Source organism: Alligator sinensis, unplaced genomic scaffold (assembly GCF_000455745.1).
Source record: "Alligator sinensis unplaced genomic scaffold, ASM45574v1 scaffold293_1, whole genome shotgun sequence".
NCBI lineage: Eukaryota > Metazoa > Chordata > Crocodylia > Alligatoridae > Alligator > Alligator sinensis.
The window spans coordinates 14,130-28,490 of NW_005842158.1; the positions used below are offsets into that span (position 1 = coordinate 14,130).

Below are 14,361 nucleotides of genomic sequence, written 5' to 3' on the forward strand. Positions count from 1 at the left end.
TGAAATCAAAATTAAAGTCCACAAACCTCTGATGAAATTTTTGCCAAGGCTTCTTTTAGCTGAGGAAGAAGCAATTCTGGCCTTGTTTATACAGGGAAGTTTGACCCGAGGGGTAAATGGAAAGTGATTTTAATTAAACGCTTTCTGGACTTTCTTAAACTGAACTAAGCAACTGCAGCAAGTTTAGGCGAAGGGAGGACAACTTTCTCATTAAGGCACGTCTAGCCAGTAAGTGTTCATGGGAAAAAGCTTTCGCCGTTCTGGGAACAGTCACTTCTCATCTCTGTCTGACTCAAATACATTTGTGCTCCCCATTGCCATGAGAACCTGGGTACCTTGCAGTTGTTGATGCCATTGTCTGTTATCAGCTATCCAAGTTGTAGCCATATTGGTCTAGAGGAAAAGGCAACTGGGACTTGTAGTAGACATGATGTCTTTTATTAGACCAACAAGATTTTTGGAAAAAAAAAAAAAAAATTAATTGCAAGTTTTTGGGCCCAAACTCCCTTCATCAGGCATTGGAGAAAAGATTGTAAAAGGTCTCCTGGGTAGAAATGAAAGTTCATGTTTCCTAGGATTTCACAGAAAACTCCTCTGGGCAGTCAGCTCATAGTTAGTGAATCCTTCACTTGGACTGAGGTGCCTAAATTTGATCCTGGATTTCATTTTAGCTGTCTACCTCCATTTTTTAGAGGGATTTGGCTCTGAATGACTTATTCCAAGTCACAAAGCAAGTCGGTGGTAGAGTCCTGCCTCAAACCCACTGTCCAGGGTTAATTCCCTAACCCCCAGGCCAGGTTTCCTTTCCCGTCAGGGCCTAGCTCTTATAAAGCAAAGAGATGCCTAAGGAGGACTCTTTAGAGGAGCAGTGCTGCTCTCATGAGAGATATCAGTGAGGGCTGGAGGAGGAAGACTACTTTGGCTTTGGGGGACTCTTTTGTCGGTGGCAAGTTGGGAGACTGTGTTTTAGTCGAGGCTTTCTCACCCCGGTCCCACTCGGTGCTACTCATTGCCTCATTTCCATGTTTTGGTATGTGCCTTCTTCTTAGAGATGCCCCCAAACTGGGCACATGTAGACAACTGTGAATATTCTGTAGGTCAGTCTGCATCTCACATTGCTCATCTGTAAAATGGGCATAATGTGCTGCTAAAAAGAACCATCTGCTTGGGAGTGCTTTAATAGGTATGTGCTAGCGCTCATGCATCAGCGCAGCGCTGCAACGTTTAATTAGCAAAGAGTAATGAGGACTTCGAGCCAGCTCCCGCCTGTTTGTGTTGGCATTACACAAACAGGCAGGAGACACAAACCCAGACCCTCATCATTCATCAACAGTAAAATCATCTGTTAGAGAATCATAGAGAAGTCAGGCTGGAGGGGACCTCCAGAGGTTAACTAGTCCAACCCCCTATCCAGGATCATCCCTATCTAAGCCATCCCATCCCATCTAAATGCATACCTTCAACCCCGATACAACATAGTCCTAACATTGGGACCTGCCGCAGGTAAAGCAGGGGAACCATGGCACTCCATGGTCCTGCTTCTATAAAATGTTGTCAATATACAGTCAAGAGATCCTGGGTCAAGGACCATGATCCCTGCTCCAGAGGCAGGTTTCTCTAGCTATGAACATCCATGGTTAAGTCCCAGGAGGAGCACTGGCACCCCCTTGGTCCAAACTTCCAGCCTCGGATGCAACCAACACCCAACACTTCTGAGGAAGGCTTAAAAATAGGGTGACACAGGTAGAAGCAGGGTGGGGGAGTGGGGAGGAAGTCCCTCCTGGCCCCATGTGGCAACCAGCCATAATGACACATGGCTCTGAAATAAGAGTAGGAGCTATGCTTCAAATCACCTTTACTGTGCTAGCAGGCATAGTTGATGCAACCTTCAATATAGTCGAGTTTATTTCCCAATTTTTTTTACCCCAAACTCCCCTTATCATGGTGCGCTGTCTTCACTTGCATTGTCTGACAATGCTATTGCTGCTAATGACAACACCTACACCTTGGGATGTGGTGGAAGCTGTCTTTTTATGACATTTTTTGAGCATCTCAGCCAGTCCCTTTGCTTTCCACATTACTTAAATTCGATATTTGATCAAGTGTTCCTTGGCTACAGGTTAGAGAGAGATTCAGTGGTGTCTTCTCTTAATCCTTGCTAGCTTTGTGAAGTCCCTTGATTTAAAAAAAAAGCCAGTAAAGAAAAATAAAACCAAAAAGCCAGTCTTGGGGTGCAGATGCTATCGGTGCTGACAGAGGTACCATCTGTAAGATTGTTAAGATGTAGAGAGCCAAGATGGCTTCTGCAGTAACCACAGGCAATGTGAAGAGATAAATGGTTGACCCTCTCCCGTGTCAGGTGAGGATTGATGCCACTATCAGCCCTAGTGCTTTTGCAATGATTTTTTAAAAAATCTCTGATAGAGTGTGTTATCTAGTTACTGGCATGAGGGCAATAGCCTGGAGGCAGGGGAAGAGGAGGAGGGAAAGGGGGGGGAGAAAGAAAAGGAAAGAAGAAGAAAAAAAAAGGGAAGAGAAAAAAACAAAAAAGAAAGAATGAAGGTCATATTGGGGAGGACAGTCTGGCTCAGGTTAAAGGGGAAAAAGGGGCCTTGCTCAAATAGGAGAGGCAAATATATAAATAAACCATCCAAGCGACTGCTAGGTAGGTGCATGGGGAAAGGATAATTAAAATCAACCTTCCCCCTCTCGCCCCACCAAACACACACACACACACACACACACACTGTCTCAAGCTGGGATGGGCCTTGGGCTGTGATGGGAAATTTAGGAGATGCACTTCGGGTGGTATTCCCACCCCCCCCAACCTTTGCTTGTACCTTTTGCAGCCTAATAGCAAGGTTTTTATTCATGCACAGCTGAAACCTGTGGGCTGTTTCATATCTTCCTTTTATAGCCCCATTCCTCCCAGCGTCACCCTATTGTCCCTGGGGATCTTGGGTCCATACACCATACCTGACTCTTTATGGAGCCCAAGTGAGTAATGACCCGCACCCCCATGCTGCTGCAGGGAAATGGGAAGTTATTGATAGGGAAGGGTGGAGAGGGGTGGGAGATGGAAAGGGTGGGCGAGGCAGGGATGCTTCCCCAGGCAGCCCGGAGCCCCCTGAAGTCCAAGGGTGCATTTCTAGAAGGTGGACAACCATCCTGATGTGACCCAAGGACTTTCTGAAATGGGGCCTTTATTCCATATTTGAAAAACTGGCTCTGGATAAGCACCAGGCAGTGACCTTCTGTCCCCCACAACTCACTGCTGAGAGGCCATCGCATGACACTGCCTGATGCTGTGTGAACACATGTATGCTGCTTCCAGATTGGGAGGTCTCCTGAACGGAGCGGTATAGCTATGTTCATGCACCTATATCTGGACTATTTAGCTCTGAGTGAGCAGAGCTAATTCATCTGCCCATTGTGCCGAAATAAGGGGGCTGCAAGGCTTAAACACATACATGCCTTTTGGCAAGTTTGAGGTGCCTGCCCAGCACCTGTGCAAATCACTTACTCAAGTGATCACACCTGTGCACACTCTTAAGCGACCGACATGGGAAAGTAACCTGCCCTATCATAGCCATCCCACTGAATTCATTGGGACTGCTCCTGTGGGTCCAGTAATCCGTATGGGAAAGCACTGACAGCATTTCAGCCACCGATTTAAATGTAATGAGGAACAGCAACCACGTGCTTTGTCGAATCGGTACCTCGGGCAGCAGCTGCATTATTTATGTGGCACCCAAGTGACACATGGTGTTTTATAGCCAGCTCACTTGTCTCTACCTTCCAGTGCAAGGGTGAAAGCCATGTGGGATTAAACTCAAGTCACCGGATGTAATGTAATGGGCAAATGAATTGCCTTGTGGTATCAGTTCATAAAATGTAAACCAGTAAATTGCTGGAGTGGAGGAGCGGGGGGAGAGGTAAGCCAGTGAATTAAGTATCTGTGCCCTAATGAATCCATTGGAGTCTCTGTTCTCTCCTTAAAGAAAGGGTTAATTTTATATGATTGCCAGTAAAACATACTGTTTTCACAATGCCTAATAGCCAGGTGATAGACGGACTTAACGACCGCTGGCTAAGTGCTGTGCCTGCGTTCCTGGTCGGCAGAACGCCACCGGAGTTTCCAATCTGTCCTTGTAAATCGCTGCAGAGAAAAGAACTTCATTAAGGGATCATAAGGCGGCCTAATAAAAAACAGCAAACAATTAGACTCGTGACTGAGAAGGAGAGGAGGTGACAGCGTTCCCTGCAGACCCCCTGAAGAAAAGCAGACATCGCTGAGCAGGGAAGCGGCAGGTAAAGTGGCCACTATAAACACTTTCTCTTGCAAGCTGCCTCTTTTCAATAAACAGGCCGTTTGCCGGTCTACAGCTTTAGCAAAATATTTCCAGTTGACTTCATGGGTGGTGCGGGGCTGGGAGCTGTTAGCTCATGCTCACTTACATTTCAAATGTCAGAGCTCATTAGTCGTGAGTGTAGCCAAAGACAGTCGGCGTGGAGCTGTGCAAACTTCACTTCCTCAAACAAAGCTGGGGACGGAGCTTGCCATTTTGCTTCTTAATGATGGCTATTTATGTATTTACTTATTTTTTCTCCCCGCACGCCTTTTCTTCCGTCCGGTGTCTTCTTTTTTGCTGACATTCAACTTCCCATTGGTCCTTGCTGGTTTCTGGATTTTGGCCTTGCCGTTTTGTCCTCACCCTGCAACTAGGGGGCAATCGGAGCTGCAGTTTTGTCCTGAATATTCTAGGTTGCGCCTGTCTGAGCTCAGCGATGCACGTGCACACAGATGATGTTGTTATAAGGCAGCGTGGAGTTAGCCAACATTTTAGGTTCAGCTATGCCAGGCTGAGTCAAGTGCCATGAAATGTCTGACAGGGAGCAATCCTCTGACAGGGAGCAAGACAAGTGATGAGAAGTTAGGGGTTGGCAACCTACAGCTTCTGGGTCTAATCTGACCCATGGGGAGATTTGAGCTGGCCCACCAAGGCTTGATTCAGCCCATGGTAGCATTTGGTGGCAGGGGGAATCACTGGCAAGGGAAGCAGTGAGGGTTGGGTCACAAATGGTGGCTTGCTTTAGGGCTGAGTTGTGTTACTTGGGCCCACCACAGGTAAAGTCTTCCTGATGCCAGGAGCAGGTATGGGTGAACCGGGCAACTGTCCAGGGTCCCCCCACATTTCCCCTATCCCCACAGCCCCCACACACCCACCCACAACCCCACACCCCACACACACAGGCACCCACTCAAGAACCCCACACCCACCCCCCCACATTTAGAAGTTATTTTATTATGATGATAGAGGCACTTGTAGGCTTCCAAATTGCTTTTAAATTGTAAATATATCAATAAAACATTGCCCAGTGGATCATGTTCTCTCTCTCTCTCTCTCTCTCTCTCTCTATATATATATATATATGTATATATAGAGTGGCGTTTAATTTTAAACATGGAAAAAACAGGGATTTGGGGGTATTTTAAAAAGTGAATTTGGGGTTTTTTCATAGTTTCATAGTAGTTTGAGGTCAGAAGGGACCTAAATAGATCATCTAGTCTAACCCTCCACCACTGGCCGGAGCACACGCTGGGATCACACGACCCCAGACAGGTGTTCATCCAACCTCTTTTTGAATTTACCCAAGGTAGGAGCGAGGACCACTTCCCTAGGAAGTTGGTTCCAGATCCTAGCCACCCTGACAGCGAAATAGTGCCTCCTAATCTCTAACCTGAACCTATTCTCTAGCAGCTTCTGGCCATTGTTCCTCGTCACCCCAGGTGGTGCTGGGGGGAATAGGACCCTTCCTATTTGCTGCTGATCTCCCCTAACGAATTTGTAGGCAGCCACCAAGTCCCCCCTCAGCCTCCATTTGCTGAGGCTGAACAGGTTCAGGACCCTCAGCCTCTCCTCATAGGGAGAATTCATTAGAGAATTTGCAGATTTTAAACAGGGAACACCAGGATTCCTGCTAGTGAGGCAAGTGGCAGGACCCAGGCAGAGAAGCCTGCTCAGGGCTGGCACCGGGGACTCAGGTGGAGGGCAAATGGGGTGGCTGACCTGGCCATTTGGGGCCAGGATGACATGCTTTGACAGTTCAGAGCAGGCCCCCACAATAAGCATGTCTTCCAGGCAATAGCTGCCCAGATGGCAGGGTGGGGGCACACATAGCAGCAGTGTTGGACAAAGGCCAACTGTGCAGCCCCAGCACATTGACAGGTGGCCCAACGGTGCAGACGACTCTGCTGCAGTGCCCATGCCACAGCCCAGGCAGCTGAGCAGTCCCCGTCCAGGTCTGGCAGGCATGCAGACATGGGGCTGTAGGTCCAAGGGGGCAGATGCTGTCGTAGATGGCAACAGGTCACAGCCAGGCATCAGCTCACACTGCCACACTGCTGCAGTGGGTAGAGGGTGCAAGGGCCAATCTAGGTCAGGGATGCTGCAGCAGTCCAGGTGGCACAGGGGGCTAGTGTCCCCATACGTCACCTGGCCGGGCCTCAGAAGCTCCTGAGCTACTCACCAGGGCAGCTTTTTATGCTGCTACCTTTTTATATAGCCTTCAGCTCCCCTTGGCTGCAGATCTGGGAGGAGCTGGGCAGGGTCAGTTTGCCCCAAGTGGTACAATTGTCCTGCACCAAAGTGCATGTTCAGGCACATATGCTGAAGCACAAATCTCCGGCACAAATTTGTCCCGCTGCTATTTGAGCTCCTGCAAGTGCACGCGCTTGCGTGTATGGATGTGCCAAGAGGGGGACAGGCAGAGGACTACCTAGCTTTTGTATCCCAGATTGGCTTTGTCATGAGCTAGGCCAGTGGTTATCAACCAGGGTGTGCTATCTTGTGATTCTTGACCGTCCAGTGAGGTGCCAAGCAATGTTAGTGCTGTTAGGTGTGCAAACATGATTTACAAAGAAAAACAAAGAGTTTTCAATAGGAATCCATAGTATTAAAAACAGTTTGACTTGTGGACTTTCTTTGCAGCAAAAGAATTGCTCTGGTATTTTTCTGTAGTCAAAGATGTAGGGCAAACTAAGAGCCAGCAATGTCTGAGGGGTGCCTTGAGTCTAACGAGGGATCTAAAAAAGTTGAAAACCACTGAACTAGGCACTGGGCTGTTCAGCTCAGCAAAAACCTAAGTGCTTCTGGGTTGGTACCGAGGAGGACTTGAGTTCCTTAGGAAAACAGAGGCCTCTATGGTGATTAGATACCGCCGGCATTAGGCAGCAGGAGAGGGGAGTTTTCAGGATTGCAATTTTGGCCCTATGCAGCTAAATGCTACTTAAGTCTTTTTACCTTTGGATCTGGCCCCTAGTGCATTGTCAAAAGCTGCTAACACCTATTGCAATGAGATTCCCATTTTGGAAATGTCAGTACATGGCTCTCTGCCTCTTTAAAATAATATTTACTATTTGGACCAGAGTGCACTGAGCAGCACCCGAGGGCAGGAAAGACTAGATTGTCCCTCCTTCCTCTTGCCTGATGATTAGAGAAAGTAGGCTCATGTAATGCATGGCAGGGATGCTACAGGCTTCCCTTGACCCAGAGAGCATGTGATTTGTCACAGCCCTTCATTGCAGATGTTCGATTCTGGAGCTCTAACTGTGGTTGCTCATGCTGTTAACCCTTGGTGACCCCTGTTCAGTGCTTGGTATTTTGGCGAGAATTTAAGAATGGTAGATTGGCCCTCACATTAGTGTCTTTAATCTTTTCACCTCATTAGCATCTCTTGCACACTGATCTTTAAGCTCACTTTGAGCACCTGTACAGACTTCTCGTAGCAGTTGCGCGCAACCATATGTTCCCAATGCCATCAGATTCATCTTCTGCCTACCTTCCTCTGCTGTGGTCTGTACCCGTCTCCCACGCGTACATGTCCTCTTTTAAGCCCTAAGCTTGCAAACAGGTACTTGCTTAATTTTCTGCATGAGTAGTCCCACTGTCTTCATGAAGCTTTAAGTTAAGCCCATGCATACTTGCAGGATCAGATCTTGTGGTTCAGTCTGAATGAGAAAATCTGCCTGGTTTAACAAAAAGCATTCAGAATAAAACATATAGATATTATCTAGCTATCTATGTGTCACAAGCTTTCATGGGCTGAAGTTCTCTTTGTCAGATGACCTATAGCTTTATCCTATTGTTTTGTACTATCGTTTGTGTGTGTGTGCAAGCCCCATCTTCACCTTTTTACCTTTTTGGCAGATAACTGTTTTTAGTGATGACAATAAAGATACCATTTTTTTTTTCCTTTGTAACCCAGCAGGGCCGTGTGTTTGATCCAAACACTCCAAGTTCCAGTCAGATTCTGCTATCAGATGGAGCTGGCTCTATTTCCTGAATTATTCTTCCTGGCTGTACAACATTATGAAATTATGTTTGCATTTAAACCTGAGTATTTACCTGTAATGATGCTGGGGCTTAGTACATGATACATTACAGCAGTAGATAATGCATACAGATAGGCTAAGAAAGCATGTTGTTGACGTGCTAGGACTAAACAGGACATTGTGTTTGAAAGTGCAATCTGAAAGGTTGCAGATTGGGCAGACACTGAAAAATCCTGCATTACCGAGATGACAGAGTGGAGTCCTCTAGCTAATAACCACTGACCACATAAAACAGATTCCAGGCCAGCGCGCGTTTCCCACCGTCTCGAAGCTTGAGTTTGAAGAAGGTCCTGTAGGACCGATGGTTCTTGCTGTCATTTTGCATTGAAGGAGGATGAAAAGCCTTGCTCAGAGTTGGAGCCCTACTAGGGTCGGTTCTGTACAGACAAAGACAGCTCCTGCTCTTTGCAATCTAAGCAGACAAACCAAGGGCTGGGGGGGAAAGACTGCAGCTTAAAAGTAAAGGTCCAAATTCTGGTGGAAACACTCATGATTTAAGGCACTGCTCAAAGCAAGAGACTGGCAGAGTTGGGTTCAAATGATTAGATGGGTGGTAGATTGTAGCACTATATAGCCTCAGTGGCCTAATGGATAAGGCACTGGCCTCCTAAGCCAGGGATTGTGGGTTCAAGTCCCATCTGGGGTAAAATATGTATTGATGTGTGATAGGTTTGCATAATGCAGGGTTTTAAATGAGAGCTGGCATGGCTCTGTTGTGGTCTGGTCCCAGATGACTAGAAGGGGGTCATGGTGGTCCTTGTTCTTGAGGAAGGAGGACCTGGGTAATTATAGGCTGGTTAGCCTGACCTCTATTCTTGGCAAAACCTTAGAAAAAATCATTAAGTATCACATTTGTTAGGGGGCCAAGGGGCAACCAGCATGGGCTTATAGCAGGCAGATCCTGCCTGACTAACCTGGTCTCTTTTTATGACCAGGTCACAAAGTGTTTAGATGCAGGAGTAGAGGTAGACGTTATTTACTTGGATTTTAAAAAGGCTTTTGACACGGTGCCGCACTGTATTCTTACGAGTAAACTTAGTAGCTGTGATGTGGATTTTTTCACAGTCAGGTGGGTGGAAAACTGGCTCATGGGACGCACCCAGAGAGTGGTGGTGGATGGGTCGGTTTCTACCTGGAGAGATATGGGCAGTGGTGTCCCGCAAGGCTCTGTCCTTGGACCAGTACTGTTCAGTATCTTCATCAGCGATCTGGATGAGGGTGTAGAAAGCACTCTGTCCAAATTCACAGATGACACCAAACGTATTTAAATCAGCAGGTCCAGATGCTCTTCACCCAACGGTGCTGAAGGAATTGGTGAGGGTCATAGTGGGGCCTCTGGCACAGACCTATGAGCTCTCGTGGGGCACTGGCCAGGTACCAGAGGATTTGAAAAGGGCCAGTGTGGTCCCTATTTACAAGAAGGGGAGAGAGGAAGACCTCAGCAATTATAGGACTGTCAGTCTTACCTTGGTCCTTGGGAAGACCATTGAGGAAATTATCAAGAAGCACATCTGCAAGGGCCCAGCAGGGGAGATAATGCTCAGGGGCAACCAACATGGGTTCATTGAGGGCAGGTCCTGCTTGACTAACCTAGTTTCTTTTTATGATCGGGTCACAAAGTCCCTGGACAAGGGTGTTGGGGTGTATGTCATCTTCCTGGACTTTAAGAAGGACTTTGACATGGTTTCCAACCACATTCTCTTAAAAAAAGAAACCTGATGACTGCAGCATTGATGCCTACACAATCAGATGGGTGGCAAATTGGCTAGATGGGCACACCCAGAGAGTGGTGGTGGATGGGTCATTTTCGACTTGGAGGGATGTGGGCAGTGGAGTCCCCCAGGCCTCGTTCCTGGGGCCTGCACTGTTCAACATCTTTATCAGCGATCTGGATGTGGGCGGGGAATGTACATTGTCCACATTCACTGACGACACCAAGGTGTGGGGTGAGGTGGGCACGCTGGAGGGGAGGGACAGAATCCAGCTAGATCTAGACAGGTTACAGAGGTGGGCGGATGAGAATAGGATGGGATTCAATGCAGACAAGTGCAAGGTACTGCATCTAGGGAGAAGGAACCAGCAACACACGTATAGGCTGGGGAACACCCTTCTTGTCAACACGGTGGCAGAAAGGGATCTCAGGGTCTTTGTTGTCTCTGGGATGAACATGAGCCGCCAATGTGAGGAAGCAGTCAGTAAGGCTAACTGCAACTTGTTGTGCATCTACAGATGCATCACACGCAGGTCCAGGGAGATGATCCATCCCCTCTATGTGGTGTTGGTCAGGTCGCAGCTGGAGTACTGCATCCAGTTTTGGGCGCCGCACTTCAAGAGGGATGTGGATAACCTGGAAAGGGTTCAGAGGAGGGCTACTCGTATGGTTGAGGGCCTACAGGTAAGATCCTATGAAGACAGACTGAGGGACCTGAATCTCTTCAGCCTTTGCAAGAGAAGGCTGAGAGGTGATCTTGTGGCTGTCTACAAACCCATCAAGGGGTGGCGGCAGAAAATAGGGGATACTCTGTTACATCTTAGGCCAGGTTCTGCCATTTTTAAACCAGTCTGTGTGCACTGAACTTCTGTTATGGGTATAGACCGGTTTCTGATAATTTATGTTGGTAAAAATGTAATATCTGTATCTAGTCCAGGTGGTTATAACATATAGTCATTATTGATCTGTGCCAGGTCCCAGCCAGTGAGCAGCAGGCAAAACAACTCTCTGTATCCACAATCTCTTGATGGAGCCATCCCATGCCCCACACTACTCCCTTTAATTTCTTTTGAAGAGCTGTACATCGGCTACGAGCATCCTTGGAAAGAACCACTGTTGACCCCTATTTAAAACTGGGGAAAAAGCTTTTGGATATCATAATGGAAATGCTGCCCTTATCACTGGTAGCAGAGTTTGGTGAGGTGGGTGGATGGAAGGCAGTACGGTGCATTGTGCTGTTTGAGTCTTTCCAGAGAGACATGGCATGTTGGAGATGGGTCAGATGATAAAGAACCAGGAGTGATGGGTTTCAACTTGTGAATTAAAACCAAGGCCCCTTCCATTGCTGGCTCTAAGAATAAGGATGCATGTGTTTAAGCGGAATGAGTCACCATGCCAGTTTTTACCAGGTTACATGGTTTGGCTGAGTTTGTTTATTTGCCTTCTGTCTTACCTGGAGAGTGAGGAGATGGATGTAGCATTGTGCAGCACTTCCCATTTTTGGAGCACTCTCCAATCCTCAGCCAATTAATCTTTGCAGCACCCTTGCAAATTAGGCTTGGGGAAATGAGATGCAGCTGGGTTGCGTCAGATTTGCCATGTTACCACAGAGCTGGTATCAAGGCCAGGAGCCTGCAGTTCTGGCTCCCAGACCTCTGCTCTACACCTCTCTTGCAAAGGCAGGTGGGGGTCTGAACTCCAGAAATTTAGAAGAGAAAAAATCCTGCTTGTCAGAATACAAAAACAGATGTTATTTTGGAGCGTGATTCCCACTGAAGCCAATAGACCCTCAGTGTCATCTCTGGGATTGAATGAACCTGCTGGAATACCCTTTTTACTATTTATGCCATCTAGAAATCCTATTTGCTGCTGTATTTCGACCTTTTTCTCTCCTTAGGTGGCTGGAGAACTGCAATGTTAATATTTGCTTTTGCAATATTTGTTCTCAGTTTTGTTGCAGTTAGTAAAGATTATTGAATGGAGTGACAGTGTTTATATAGCACGGGCTCCAGTGTCCAGCAGTGTCTCTGGACTTGGGATTTCACTTGTGTAAACAGTTTAATCTCATTTGCTCGTTAGTGTTAAGATGACATTGTTCATTTAAGTGCCTTTATCCTCTGCAAAATCTGATTTACAATGCTGTGTATATTGTGAAGGCCTTTTTACTGTGGTTTCAAGGAGGAAAAAAAAACCCAACTCATCTAAGATGGGTCTAAAAACTGTGGGAAAGCAGTGAATCTTGCACACCCACAAACACACACACACACACCCTTTCACACAAGATGGTCTTATGATGAAGACATTGGGATGGCACAGCTTCCAGACAGCTTCTGATGAAGTGAACTTGAGTTCACAAGAGCTTGTGTACTATACATATATCTTATTTAGTTAGTCTGTAAAGGTGCATCTCTACCCTGCCTTCCGATGGACTTCAGACTAGCACAGCTAGCTACTTCTCATAGCTTCCACTGAAATGATTCATCTCTGAATATCAGAGAAAAATGGGGGTAAAGAAAAACGCAGTGAATTTTCACTCATTTAACAAAGCGCAAATTTGGATCTATATCTTCAAAAATTCCTTGGAAATTTCTGAACTAAAAACTCCCAGCCTGTGTCCAGATGAGCAGGGTTGTGCAGTTTGTGGCACCAGAAACTGCACGTGGGGAACGTTAAAACATTCAGCACTGGGCCAAAATTTGCTACCGGGAAATCCTGGTACCAAAAAAATTTAACAAGGGCCGGGAAAAAAATGTGACGAGGCATGGCACATACAACAGGAGCGTGCACCAGCAGACACAGGGGCTTGGTCCTCCAGGATGCTGGCCAGAATGTCTCCACTTCAGGTGTGTCCCAGCTCCTCCAGCACGCTGGGAGCTGGGAGGACCTGCGCAAGGGCAGTTTGCCCGAAGTGGGACAATTTGTCCCTTAACAAAGTGCACATATAGGGGTGTGCTCCATGGCAAAAAGCAGCGGCACTTTGTGCCACTGCTATTTTTGCCACTGTGGCCACGTCCAGACAAGCAAGGACATTTGGTTCCCCAGGGGCAAGTAGCAGCAGCACATTTGCATCGCAGCTACTTGTCCCTGGGGAAAGCCTGAGCTGCACATGCTTGGGTGTGCGGCAAGTTACCCCGGCGGTGGTAGGGGAAACCGGGGCCAGCACTGTGCTGTCTTCAGCATCCCTACGTGGCATCCTGCAGGCCTCCCAGGGCTGCAGCAGTCACAATTGTGCCAGGCAGAGCTGAGTTGGCATCTGCAGCATGGCTCTGGGCAGTCCAGCTCCACTTTTCAGCAGCACAAATTGCCCGTGTGTGCGCTGCTCCAGTTCCCGCCCCCCCGCCATGGGTTTAGGGGTCAAAAATCCCATGGAAAAAAAACCAGAGCAATGCATGCATGTGCAGTGTGCCCTTGCAGCTTGGAGAACAGCTGGCTGTGCGGTATGTGGCGCTGCAGACACATTTGCGGCACCACATACCGCACAGCCGTGCTTGTCTGGACGTGCCCTACAGACCATGTCCCTGCACATCTGGATGCAGCCCCAGGGGTGAAAATCTGTCTCCACTGGAGCCAGAGTGAATTTTGCTGTGGATCTCAGTTGACCCCCTCATATAAATCTCAAACCTGTGGGGAAGCCTTGATTGAGATCTTTCCTTATTGTGTACTGGAAACACTTTTAGGCCTCTTGGTACCTGAGTGCGGAGCAGAGTGCCCAAAAGCCAGCCCAGCAAGGAGCATTGTTTGTTGGAATAGCTAGGTGTTTGGAGTTGACTCTATTTACATTTTGGATTTCCCTTCTTTTTCTTTCCCTTCCCCATTCATAGACTTTGCATTCCAGATCCTGGGGTCTGGTATTATTCAAGGAGACACTTCCAAATAGATGCAGACCTGCTTGAATATCTCTTACTGAGATATTCGTTGTATTCATGTGGCTCCTTTAATTATTGGCTCTATATGCAAAAAAGGGTTTTGTGGTCTTGGTAGGTAAAAGGGAAGCTTTTTAAAGCTGGCTACTTATGTGGAATGCTTGAATGCACACGTGTGTGAGCACAAACGCGCACACGGTAGCATCTTTTTGGTGCCCTCCCTGCGAAAACCAATATTCTGTGTCCTTAATTAATCACCTCTGGTGCAAAGAGCCTTACCTTCTGTGCACGGAAATTGCAGTGATTACTCCCCTGCTGGAAAAGGCTTTTTTTACAGGAGTCAAGTTCTCTCCCATGCCATTGTCCGGTTGCAAATTGGCCTGGAGTCTGGC

General features: G+C 47.4%; 1 protein-coding gene and 1 non-coding gene across 2 annotated transcripts in view; both read left to right on the forward strand.

The window, feature by feature from the left end:
* The window catches only part of LOC102376036 (fibrocystin-like), a gene marked incomplete at its 5' end in the record, with an annotated part of 317,838 nt that overhangs the window by 13,219 nt on the left and 290,258 nt on the right, over positions 1 to 14,361 (forward strand). The window lies entirely within an intron of this gene.
* On the forward strand, positions 8,969 to 9,041 carry TRNAR-CCU. Its single transcript has one exon. It is a non-coding gene; the product is annotated as a tRNA-Arg (tRNA).